Here is a 12,259-nt window from a genome sequence, read left to right on the forward strand (position 1 = left end):
TATACAGTAAAAACTAGGCTAACTCATCCTAATCCTTGCACAAGCCCTCCAGAATTTCTTTATTGAAGATCAGCAAAAAATTATTGCGCAGCTCATATTATACAGTTTAAGAATGAGATTTCCTTGTTCTAAAGGAATGAAAATAACACTGCCTTAATCTCAGTCGATTAAGGCAGTGTCTGGGATGCTCCCAGTGCCCGTGCCTGGTGCTCGTGCACCAGGCACGGGCGATAGTGTACGTTTAATTGTTCTTTTAGTGTAAATAACGGAATAAAATGTAAGACATAGTCTGCAGATCTTTTTCCAGATGTCTTTTTTTTTCCTAAAGAAAACTAAGATATTGCGAATTTTGCTTAACAAGTACATTAATTATTAACTTTTTGTCGTTATTATTGTTATAATTAAAAGAATTACATCTTGTTTTTTCGCTTATGTACAAAACATAGTCTAATAACCACAGTTCGTTGCCCCTAAATCATCACAACATAACCAGTTTACTCATGTCATCGCCCCTAAATCAACAAAAACAACCAGTGTATTATTGTAAATAATTATATCTTATGATTTCTCAGCAATGGTAAGACATTTTTAAGACTCTAACCTTCGTAAGAAGGTATGATGTATACGAACTGAACGACCGCGCTTCACAACAAAAACATGGCCACATGAGTTGGATTATTCCGGTAATATTGAACTACTCTTCATTGTTATTAGTTTAACAATACTGTTAGGGAATGTCATAAGAGTTAGGGAATGTCATAAGAGTAGTCACAGGGCAACCAAAGATACCCAGCTTCTGGGTACGGGATCTTTGCCCGAAACGCTATGCGTGCTAGTGGCTTTACAATAATAATAATAATTTATTTAGGAAAAATATATACATAGATGCAGAGTTACAGTACAAACATTCTGTTTGATTTATAGATAGAGGTAGTACATACAATACCTAAAGCCACTAGTACGCATAGCGTTTCGGGCAAGATTGTAAAATCATCATTATTCCTATTTTCTCTCTTAACCCCCAGTGTACCATCTCGTATATTAATAAATAAATAACCAGGTTTTTTTATGCGGCTGTGCTGAAAGCCTGACGTAAAATAAATCATTGTGTCGGAGAACAGGAAGCTACAAATTAGGCATATATTGAGGTTCCCCCCTCCCCCCCTTTCCCCCCAATTACAGGTCTGTCTAATTACCACAAGCTACCACAAGCTACACAAGCTTCACAAGCTTCACAAAGCTTCCTGGCAATACGTTAGTAATGAATAAATATGATATGTTAGGCTGACCTAACCTAACCTAACCTAATCAAACCTAACCAAATCTAACCTAACCAAATCTAACCTAACTTAACTTAACCAAACCAAACCTAACCTAACCTAACCGATGCTTGGATCGTCGACTTGATTTGGTGTATATTTTAATCATATTGCATACTCTATGATAGCCCAAATTATCATAATTTTCAGGACAGAAAAGTGTATGAAGCATTCTTTCATGCTACATATTATCCATTTAGCTAAGAGTATAATTAGCAAATGATTCACAAAAATATTAATTACACAATTTGATAATTGTCCCAGACAGACGTAAAGATCATTGCATCTTCGTTTTCTGATGTGTTGTTTTGTCATCCAAAAATTGTACATTATTACCTAAAATTCCAATTTAGAATATATATTAAGTATTACTTAGTTTACTTTCATCTAGAGTATGCACCTCCTCTCTTGGATTGCCTACCCTCCATCCTTCACCAAACATTAAATATCTTTGCTTATACTAAGTATTTAAAGAGCAATCAATACCTGCTTGATGGGGTTCTGGGAGTTTTTTTACTCAGCAAGACTGGCAGTAGGCCAGGCTTGACTTGTGAGAGTTGGGTCCACCAGGCTGTTGCTTGGAGTGGCCTGCAGGCGCACATACCCACCACAGCCCGGTTGGTCCGGCACTCCTTTGAGAAAACTATCTAGTTTTCTCTTGAAGAAGTCCACGGTTGTTCCGGCAATATTTCTTATGCTCGCTAGGAGTATGTTGAAAACCGCAGACCTCTGATGTTTATTCAGTACTCTCTGATTGTGTCTATGGCACCCCTGCTCTTCACAGGTTATATTCTTCATTTTCTTCCATATTGTTCACTTCAGTATGTTGTTATTTTACTGTTTATTTATTGGGACCTGGGCCTCCAGTATTTTCCATGTGTATATTATTTGTTATCTCTCTTGTCTCCTTTCTAGTGAGTACATTTGGTGAGCTTTGAGGCGATCCCAATAATTTAGGTGCTTTATCGAGTCTATGCATGCTGTATATGTTCTCTGTATTCCCTCTATTTCAGCAATCTTCACCTGCTCTGAAGGGGAAAGTGAGTACTGAGCAGTACTCAAGACGGGACAACACAAGTGACTTGAAGAGTACAACCATTGTGATGGGATCCCTGGATTTGAAAGTTCTCGTAATCCATCCTCTCATTTTTCTGGCTGCTACAATATTTGCTTGGTTATGCTCCCTAAACTTTAGTTCGTCAGACATTATTATTCCCAAGTCCTTTACATGTTACTTTCCTACTATGGACAAATTTGATTGTGTCTTGTACCCTGTATTATGTTTAAGGTTCTCATTTTTACCATATCTGAGTACCTGGAATTTGTCGCTGTTAAACATCATGTTATTTTCTGCTGCCCAGTCGTAAACTTTATTAATACTGTATCTACTTGTAGTTTTTCAATATCTTCAGCAGAGGTAATTTTTAAGCTGATTTTTGTGTTATCTGCCAAGGATGATCCAACGCTGTGCCTTGTATATGAGTCTATATCTGATATGAGAATAAGGGAAAGCAATGGTGCAAGGACTGTATCTTGAGGTACAGAGCTTTTAACTGTTCTTGGACTCGATTTTATATGGTTGACTGTTACTCTTTGTGTTCTGTTTGACAGAAAACTGAGTATCCAGCGTCCTATTTTATCAGTTATTCCCATTGACCTCATTTTGTGTGCTATCACTCCATGGTCAAATTTGTCGAATGCGTTTGTGAAATCCGTGTACTGTATACCACATCTGCATTCCCTTTTTCTTCTAATGCCTCAGTGATTTTGTCGTAATGGTCAAGTAGCTGTGAGAGGCATGATCTTCCCGCTGTAAATCCATGTTCGCCTGGATTGTAGAGATCATTTGTTTCCATGAAAGTAGTGACCTGACTCCTGATCAATATCTCAAATACTTTTATTATGTGGGACGTTAGTGCAACTGGTCTATAATACTTTGCCAGTGCTTTGCTCCCTCTCTTGTGTAGAGAGGCTATGTCTGCTGCTTTAAGCGCATCTGGTATTTCCCCCGTGTCCAATCTCTTCCTACTCACTATACTGAGTGCCTGTGCTAATGTCACTTTGCATTTCTTTATAAATATTAAATTCCATGAGTCTGGACCCGGGGCTGAGTGCATGGGCATATTGTAAAATTCTCTTTCAAAATGTTCCATGCTTGTGTTGATATTGGTTATATTTACAGGGGTTTGGATATCACGCATAAAGAAGTTGTCCGGATTTTTTACTTTCATGCTGTGTATCTGAGTGCTAAACATATCCTCATACAGCTTTTTTAGGATTTCACTAATTGTAAAATTAGTGTTATGACAAATTAGAAATTTGTCATCCTCAATGTATGAACCTTCACTAATACAAATAGGTCCAATATTGGCATTGATATTTTCTTATGATTTAGCATAAATGAAGAAATATTTTGGGTTTTCCTTTATTTCTTGAATTGCTTTTCTGGGGGGAGCCCCGTCGGCTCCCCGGAGCTTTACCGGCTGATATGCTAATGTCAGACGTTGGCATCAGTCATGTGTATGGAGTTCTAGGGCCTACCAGGGACCACGAGCCAGAACCTGGCCCCCTCAGAGAGGCAAGGGAAGCAATGGCCTATAGAAACCCCCGTGTGGTTGGAAGCATTCTATGTCTGCCATCGACCGGGTCAAGCATCCAGAAAGGTAAGCATTCCAAAACAAACCCCTATTCTGGTGAGAATTGCTACCTAAGCCGAACTAGTGAATAGAACTCTTCAACAGAAAACAAGGAAACTAGTATGACGTCATACGTCACCGCGCCGTTGTCTGCGCAGCTCCCCCCTCCCCGGGAGGGGGAAGGGGGAGCCCCAGACCTCCCACGCCGGCTATCCACCCATCAGTTCTTCGGCTGATGCTATAGGCAATGGTTATGTGCTCCGGCTCCAGTGGTTGTTTCAGCACTGTACCTAGAGTGTGGTGTCTGTTTTCTAGGTGGTGCGTGAGCCGGGAGTGATTCTTCAGTACTCGGGCTGCATGCGCCTAGGGTTCCCTTCCCTAGGTGCCCTGTAAGTACTGCCCTTGGGGCTTGGGGCCACCTTCCACAAGTTCCTTGGGTCCTGCCCCTGCTTGGCCGTTTACTGCTTGGTTTTCGGCCGCTCTTTGTGTGCTAGGGTGTTCTGTCTCCCTTGTTCGCCTTAGAGTAAGGGGCAGTGTTTGCACTGGTGGGGCGCGGGGTACTGTGCAGCTTGTCTTTACCAATCATAGCGGCCGGCTCTGTTCCGCTTGGGTACGCTGTCCTCTTGCGGGGTTTTCTTTTTCTTTTGTTTATATACCTGGTGGGGGGGGGGGGTCTGCCTTCGTTCTTGCCCCTGGTGTCCCTTGTGTTCTGAGTATTTCTGGTGGTACCCCCTGCTAGGTCCCCGTGAGTGTACACGTCCCGGGGGTTCAGCTCTTAGAAAGTTGTTTGGTAGCTTGGGTGCCGGTTAGCAGTACCCTGCCTGGGATTACCTGAGCGCGAGTCCTCTTAAAGTAAACGCTCGGGACCCTGGGAAACCCCTGGGGGCGCGCGGGTCCGATGGATGTGACCCCAGAGCCCCCCCCTTGCTTCCAGCGAGTTTGAGGGTTGCTCTCACCTTTTGTCTCTGGGTGACTCTCTGTTTTGCCTCCGTCTGCTGCCTGTGGGGTCGGTGACACCTTCGACCCGGTGTCCTGCGAGTTTGGTTGCTCGTTGTGGCTCGGTTACCCAGTTGTGCTAACAAAGCGGGTGCGGGCAGCAGGGGCGTTGCACTTGAGCCTTGGTGGTGGCAACGTTCTCGTGGTTTCCTCCCCGGGAGCCCCGGGGCTGCCCCGTTGTAGTTCGTTTTGGGACTTGGGGGTGTTGGTTGCTTCGGTTCCATCCACGCCCCCTTGTCTTTCCCCTGGTTCACCCTTCTTGCCTGCATCCGGTTCCTTACCGTCTGTAGGTTCAGGGCGGGGTGTTTGGTGGTGTTGAGACTCGGGCAGTCTCGGGGAATTCCCCTTCCGGGGTGGTGACAGGGGCATTTGGGCCTGTTCCTCCAGCCGTGTTGTATGAGTCTGCCAGTGGGCTCCCTTCCTTAGTGTTTTCACGGCTGCCCCGGTTTTCTGGTACGGCCGGGGCTTTGGGGGAACGGCTCGGCCCCGGGGCCTGTCGTGTAGGTTCCCGGGGCTGGGGAGGGGCTGACTTGGGGGGGGCCTTGGCCCCGTTAAACCCCGTGGGGGTTTTTATCCCCCTCTAGGCGGGGCTTGTGGTTACGCGGAGTGGGGTCTTTCCTCCCCACTCGCCGTACGTGCTGTTGGACGTCGGCCCCTCCCCGGGCTCGGTTCCTTGGCCTTTGAGTCGGTTGGTTCTGTCCTGGGGGTGGATGTTTCCTCCCCCGCTTTTTGGGACGGTGTTTTTGTCATGTTTCCCCGTTCGATGGGGTTCTGCGTGACTTCTGATCTCGGGTGCGCCTGCGCCTTCATGTGCCTTCGGGACTAGTGTTGGCTTCTGTGTTCTCGAGGGTACGGGAAGGTTTTTCGCTACTTCCCGCATTATTGGAACGTCTGTCGGCTCCTAGTACTTGTCGCCCTGTTGGGCTCCTTGTCGCCCTGTTGGGCTCCTTGTCGCCCTGTTGGGCTCCTTGTCGCCCTGTTGGGCTCCTTGTCGCCCTGTTGGGCTCCTTGTCGCCCTGTTGGGCTCCTTGTCGCCCTGTTGGGCTCCTTGTCGCCCTGTTGGGCTCCTTGTCGCCCTGTTGGGCTCCTTGTCGCCCTGTTGGGCTCCTTGTCGCCCTGTTGGGCTCCTTGTCGCCCTGTTGGGCTCCTTGTCGCCCTGTTGGGCTCCTTGTCGCCCTGTTGGGCTACTTGTCGCCCTGTTGGGCTACTTGTCGCCCTGTTGGGCTACTTGTCGCCCGGTTGGGCTACTTGTCGCCCGGTTGGGCTACTTGTCGCCCGGTTGGGCTACTTGTCGCCCGGTTGGGCTACTTGTCGCCCGGTTGGGCTACTTGTCGCCCGGTTGGGCTACTTGTCGCCCGGTTGGGTTCCTTTTTTTTTTGGGGGGGGGGGGCTCTTTGCTTCTTTGGCCGGTTTTATTGTTCCTGCTTCCTCTTTTGGCTCCTTTTCTCGTGCAATAGTCCTGGCTGGCGCCTTCCCGCAGGGAGGGTGTGCGGTTCGGCCAGCATACGCCGTGAAGTTTGTTTTGGTCTGGGCGGTGTTTCAGTGCTGGGGTTTTGCGCCCTTTTTGCTACAGTGCTTCGCCTCTCGTTCTTCTCCCTGGCTGCGGTATGTGCCCCTTCGCGCCGGGGGTGTCCTGGTTCCCAGTTGTGGGGAGGACACCGCGGTTTTCCCTGTGTCATGGGTGTGGACCGCCTCCTTCGCCTCTCCCTGTTCTCCTGCGGGTCCGGCAGGGTCCGGCTCTGGCGTCTTCACCTGGCGGTGCTCCCAAGTTCTTCTGGGCACGGTTGAGTCGTGTCAAGTTCGAGCCACCATTCGCCAGGTGAGTTTCTGCGGTCTGGCGTCTTTTGGCCGGGCGCTGGATGCGGCGGTGTTTATATACCTGTCTTTATTTAGGTATATTTTTGTACGACGAGACCGTTCGCACACCAGTGACTGTCCCTTTATCACCCCTTCCTGTCCCCCTCATGTGCATGTCCAACCCATGCTGGAGTCATTCAGGGGACCCTCCTTTTTTAATGTTGTGAGGTGTGGGGGTTGTAGGGTTGGTTCTGTACTCACCTGGTGAGGCTCCTGGCTGTGCTTGCAGGATTTGAGCTCTGGCTCTTGGGTCCCGCCTATCTGGTAGAACTTGCGGGATAGTACCAGTGGAGTGCAGTGGTGCTATTGGCACTTTTGGGGAACACTGTATTACCATCAGTGGTCTGTGCTTGTTACACGACCTACTTGCGAGCATAAGCCTTCTTGCTGGTTCGTCCGTGGACTTCCAGGTCGCACGGGCCTGTTTTCGTATGGCAGTTCCGGCCCGTCCTGGTTGTGGGGGTATGTGGGCCGGTGGACTGCTCCTAGCAGCTGCCTGGTGGGCCATCCTCTGGCCGGTCTGGCCTGACCTTGGGCCGGGCTTGAGGTGTAAAAGAGCTCCCAGTACCTCATCCAGCAGGTATCGAGCGGGATTTCTCCGCCGTCGGTCGCCTGGTGCAGGTTTCTGGGCCTGCAGGGTTTTGTCGTGTCTCCGTTGGCCCTGTCTGGGGTCTGCCTGCTCCGTTCTCTGCCTTTGCAGAGGGGAGTTGCTATTTACATGTTGCATGTTGCAGTGGTGCCTGTTGCTGCTGCTGCACGTGTGCATTGGTACCGTGTTTCACGGTGGCGTGTCCTTGTTCCTGTGTCCGGTTGTGGAGTGGCACTTTGCTGCCGTTTTGTGCCTGAGGATTGCGTGGGGTTTTTGTCCCTGCCTGATTGTCCACCCCTGGTTGTTCTCCTTTTTTTTTTTGTGCTTCTGCTCTTTCTTCCTGCCTCCTCTGCAGCAGGGATGTTCTGCGTGTGTTCTTAGGCGTTGGTCAGCCTGTGTCCTGTGATGTGCTTCTTTGTCTCGGTCTGTTGCAGTTGTTCGTGCCCCTTGGTTCGGGTCCTGTTCTGACGGCGACCCTTCCGCCTTCTTTGGTTTTCCTAGCTTGCCCTGCCGGTTGTTGTTTTTTTTTTGGTGGGGGGGGGGTTCTTGCGATGTCTCGCGTCGGACCCGTCGTTTCTGTACTCCTGGCGGGCTTGCATGCTTCGGGGAGTTTTTCTGTTCGGCAGACGTTCCATCTCCTTGTGCCGCCTGGGTTTCGGTGGTCGCGCCCGAGATCTTCTCGCGGCTCCGCCTTTTTCCTGGGCTCGGGAGGGCCTTGTCGGGGCTGCTTATGTTCTACCTCGTGGTCTTGCCTCCGGTTGGTGGTCGGGTGGCTTCGTGGTAGGTGTCCCACCTGCATGCTTCTCTTGGCGGCAGTATGGGGTATTTTGGCGGTCCTTCCTTTTCCTGTCCCTTCTTAGGTGGTTCCTCTTGTTAGCTTGGTTTACTCTCGGCTTGGTTTTCTAGTGGGGGGTTGGGGGCCGTCGTCTTGCCAACTGCTGTCGCCTCTTTTCGTGTGGCGCAGGCGGAGCCGCTTCAGCTTGCTTTCGGTCTTGGTGTTGCTTCTGCACCGTTAGTCAGCTGTCTTGTGCGTCATTTCACCTCCGGCCTGTTCGTGCGCCGCTTGCACCATCCTGGTCTCTGGTCAGCGTGCTCTGTCTTCTCCTCGGTTGGTAGTGCCCCTTCGGTTCCGGTGTGTTTTTTCGTCGGCTCTTTCCTTTGGGCCTTTGCCTCTGGGGGTCGGTTCGCCGAGTTTTCTTGCTCCTTCGGTTTTAGTGTTTTGGTTGTTTGATGGCAGCAGTCTCCATCTTTTCTGGCGCGGGGTGGGGCTGCTGCATTCTGGAGGGGTCCAGGGTTTCTTGGTGCTTCGTTGGTCGGGCCAGGGGTGTGTCGTTTTTGTGTTCAGTGGCGGCCCTCCGCTGTTGTTTGCGTGCCACGGCGTTTGGGTCCGGAGCACGTTTTGCGTTGATCCGGTTCTGTTCTTCCCGGTTCGCGGGTGATGGTGTCCTGGGTGGTCAGCCGTGTTCTTGCGGCTAAGCTGCCTGTGTTCTTCCCTCATGCCTGTGGCGTTCGTGGCTTCGCTGCTCTCGCTGCCGTCTGGGCGACGTGGCCTTGCAGTCTTTCGGGCATGGATTTTTGGTGTTCGTGCAGGGGCCTTGCTGCTCGTGGTTCTCGTGTTGTTCCCGGGATTTTCGGGGCTGTGGCGCCTTGGGTTGGCGTTTGCTGCCGGTTGTCTCGCCTCCTTGGGGGGTGCGTGGTGTCCGCCTCCCGGTTTTGTCCCTTTGACCTTCCTCTGTGGGTAGTTAGCTCCGGGGAGCCGACGGGGCTCCCCCCAGAAAACCAGCGTTGAATGTAATGAAACGCCATTTTCTGGGTGAGACCCGGAGGCTCCCCGGCAACCCTCCCTCCCTCCGGTCGGCGTTTTTCGCGTGTTTTGACATCCAGCCTCAGAACTGATGGGTGGATAGCCGGCGTGGGAGGTCTGGGGCTCCCCCTTCCCCCTCCCGGGGAAGGGGGAGCTGCGCAGACAGCGGCGCGGTGACGTATGACGTCATACTAATTTCCTTGTTTTCTGTTGAAGAGTTCTATTCACTAGTTCGGCTTAGGTAGCAATTCTCACCAGAATAGGGGTTTGTTTTGGAATGCTTACCTTTCTGGATGCTTGACCCGGTCGATGGCAGACATAGAATGCTTCCAACCACACGGGGGTTTCTATAGGCCATTGCTCCCCTTGCCTCTCTGAGGGGGCCAGGTTCTGGCTCGTGGTCCCCGGTAGGCCCTAGAACTCCATACACATGACTGATGCCAAAGTCTGACATTAGCATATCAGCCGGTAAAGCTCCGGGGAGCCTCCGGGTCTCACCCAGAAAATGGCGTTTCATTACATTCAACGCTGGTTTTTTGTCTAGTTGCCTCTCTTCAATCTGATATGAATGCTTCAGTCTCTGTTTTATTTCTACAATCTTCCCTGTTTAAATTATTCCTTCTTTGTATGAAAAGTTGTCTGCTTAATCATTTCCGTTGTTTTTTTGTCTTTTTTTGTAGTGTCGCCTGCGTTTTCTTTCTACGTTGGACCTCTTTCTGGCTTTCCTCAAAGGAACATGTTTCAGACAGACTTCATAGGCTTCAGAAGTCTGTTTTTCTATTCTTTGTGTATGATGTTTATTACTTAGAACACATTCCCATTGAACGTTTGTAAGTTCCCCATTTATTTTTGCCCAGTCTATCCTTTTATTATTATTATTAAAATTGGATTTATTGAATAACCCTTCTCACTTGTTGTTTCTCTTAGGCCTACTACCATTATTAATGTTAGTTTTCACTTCAATGTTGTCCGAGTACGTAGTGTTTGAGACAGTAATGTCGCTGATTAGCTCATCATTGTTTGTAAATATCAGGTCCAGCGTGTTTTCGTTCCTAGTTGGTTCTGTAATCTGCTGACTGAGCGAGAATTTGTCACAGAATCTCAGTAGTTCTCTGACCTGTAGTTTGTTATTTCCAGGTTGATTTCCTGCTATAATGTTATTTTTACTATTCTCCATTTTAAAATGGGCAGATTGAAGTCTGCAAAGAAGATAATATCTGGTACTGGGTTTGTTAAGTTATCAAGGATATTCTCTATTTTGTGGATTTGCTCAGTTAATTTCTCAACTGTTGAATCTTGCAGTTTGTATATTAAAATAATAATTAGATTTATATTTTCAACCCTGATTCCAAGTACCTTTACCACCTCATTAGTTGAGTTCAGGAGCACTGTTCATGCCAATTCCTCTTTAATATACAGACCTACTCTTCCACCTGACCTTATTACTCTGTCACATCTATATAAATTATAATTTTGGATCCAGATTTCACTATCCATGTGGTCTTTTGTGTTGAATGATTTGCTCATTCAAATCATTCATTCATGATTTGCTCATTTATTTGATCATTCAAATATGAATGATTTCCCATATTGTGTGTGACTTCTGGTGAGCTTAGGTAGTTCTACATTATAATGTAATTATACTGTACTGCACAGTTTATCATAACCCAAATTATCTTTATTTTTCAGTCCTGAGAAACGCTTTACAGCGATTATGTCCCTCATGTAATATTATCGTGAACATTAATCAACATGTCTGCAAGTGTGGCTATAGGCTTTTTGATGTCAAACGTAAAGCTCAGCCGGAAAGCCAGGCTCGGGCAAATATCAAGAGATCAGAAAAGAAAAAACATATACCTGTTGTACATGGTAAGCTCACTTATATTTTTATTCACAATGTTTAATATGGAAATAAATAACATATAATTGATTAATTTAATTTTATTTAAAGGAAATATTTTACTCCCTTTCATATTGTTGTAAAGATTACCAACATATATTGTCAAATGAGCAATTTATGTCATCTGCATTTAAAATACAGCTTTCACACACTTCACGTATTTGTGTTGGATAATATCATTTTCCAGCTTTACATAGAATACTCTGTGCTCTTTATCTATGTTCAGATGAGTTGCATAAAAGTGTGCAAGATTTACAACACCAAAAGAAATTGAAGGAGATTGAAGAGGAGATAACAAGGCTTCGAGCAATTTATGATTCATAAAATAACAACCCAAAAAGGCAGACAATTATGTACACTGGCACTTCGTTTAGAAAAAGCAGAGCTTTAGGTATTAGTATTATTGTCAACAGTTAAATATAATCACTAAATGCTCTTAAATGTAATTATAAATAACTTGTTATAGTAATATATTTTTTACTGTTTTTTTTTCTATTACTAGGCACACCATCAAATCCTTTCCCTTGCAGTTATGAAGTAATGAAGCCTCCAGTTTCTGTTGTAGACGTTATACCCCAAAATATCAATGGTATGTTATCTAATTATTTTAGAGAGATACAAATATAAATGCATTGCCATAGTAACCAAGGACTAAGTTGCAAATACATTGTGTGTGTGTGTTTGTGTACATATATATATATATATATATATATATATATATATATATATATATATATATATATATATATATATATATATATATATATATATATATATATATATATATATATATATATATATATATATATACACACACCAAGATATACACCACACCAAAACCCGGATTTCCCAGCACTTCGCCCTGATGGCATCACCATATACTCATGGATGGAGGGTAGACAGTTGGTGTGGGACTACACATGTGTATCCACCCTGGCTGACACCTATGTACACTTCGGAGCTGATCAAGCAGGTGGGGCGGCCAACCACAGGGAAACAGCAAAATCACTCAAGTACAGGCGACTGGAAGGTCAATACCTCTTTGTTCCCATAGCGTCTGAGACGCATGGCCCCTGGGGCAAGAGTGCCTTGGGATTTCTCAAGGAATTGGGGTCCAAGCTCATTGACGTCACCAGAGACCCAAGGGCTTCCAGTTTT

At 46.9% G+C, this 12,259-nt stretch overlaps 1 long non-coding RNA gene across 1 annotated transcript; it reads left to right on the top strand.

Annotated features, from left to right (window-relative positions):
- The first annotated feature begins 453 nt into the window (after positions 1-453).
- Positions 454-11,448, top strand: LOC123750221 (uncharacterized). Its single transcript, XR_011226758.1, has 3 exons — positions 454-683; positions 10,891-11,070; positions 11,328-11,448. It is a non-coding gene; the product is annotated as an uncharacterized lncRNA (long non-coding RNA).
- The last annotated feature ends 811 nt before the right edge of the window (positions 11,449-12,259 follow it).

The sequence above is a fragment of the Procambarus clarkii genome, unplaced genomic scaffold (genome assembly GCF_040958095.1).
Source record: "Procambarus clarkii isolate CNS0578487 unplaced genomic scaffold, FALCON_Pclarkii_2.0 HiC_scaffold_149, whole genome shotgun sequence".
NCBI lineage: Eukaryota > Metazoa > Arthropoda > Malacostraca > Decapoda > Cambaridae > Procambarus > Procambarus clarkii.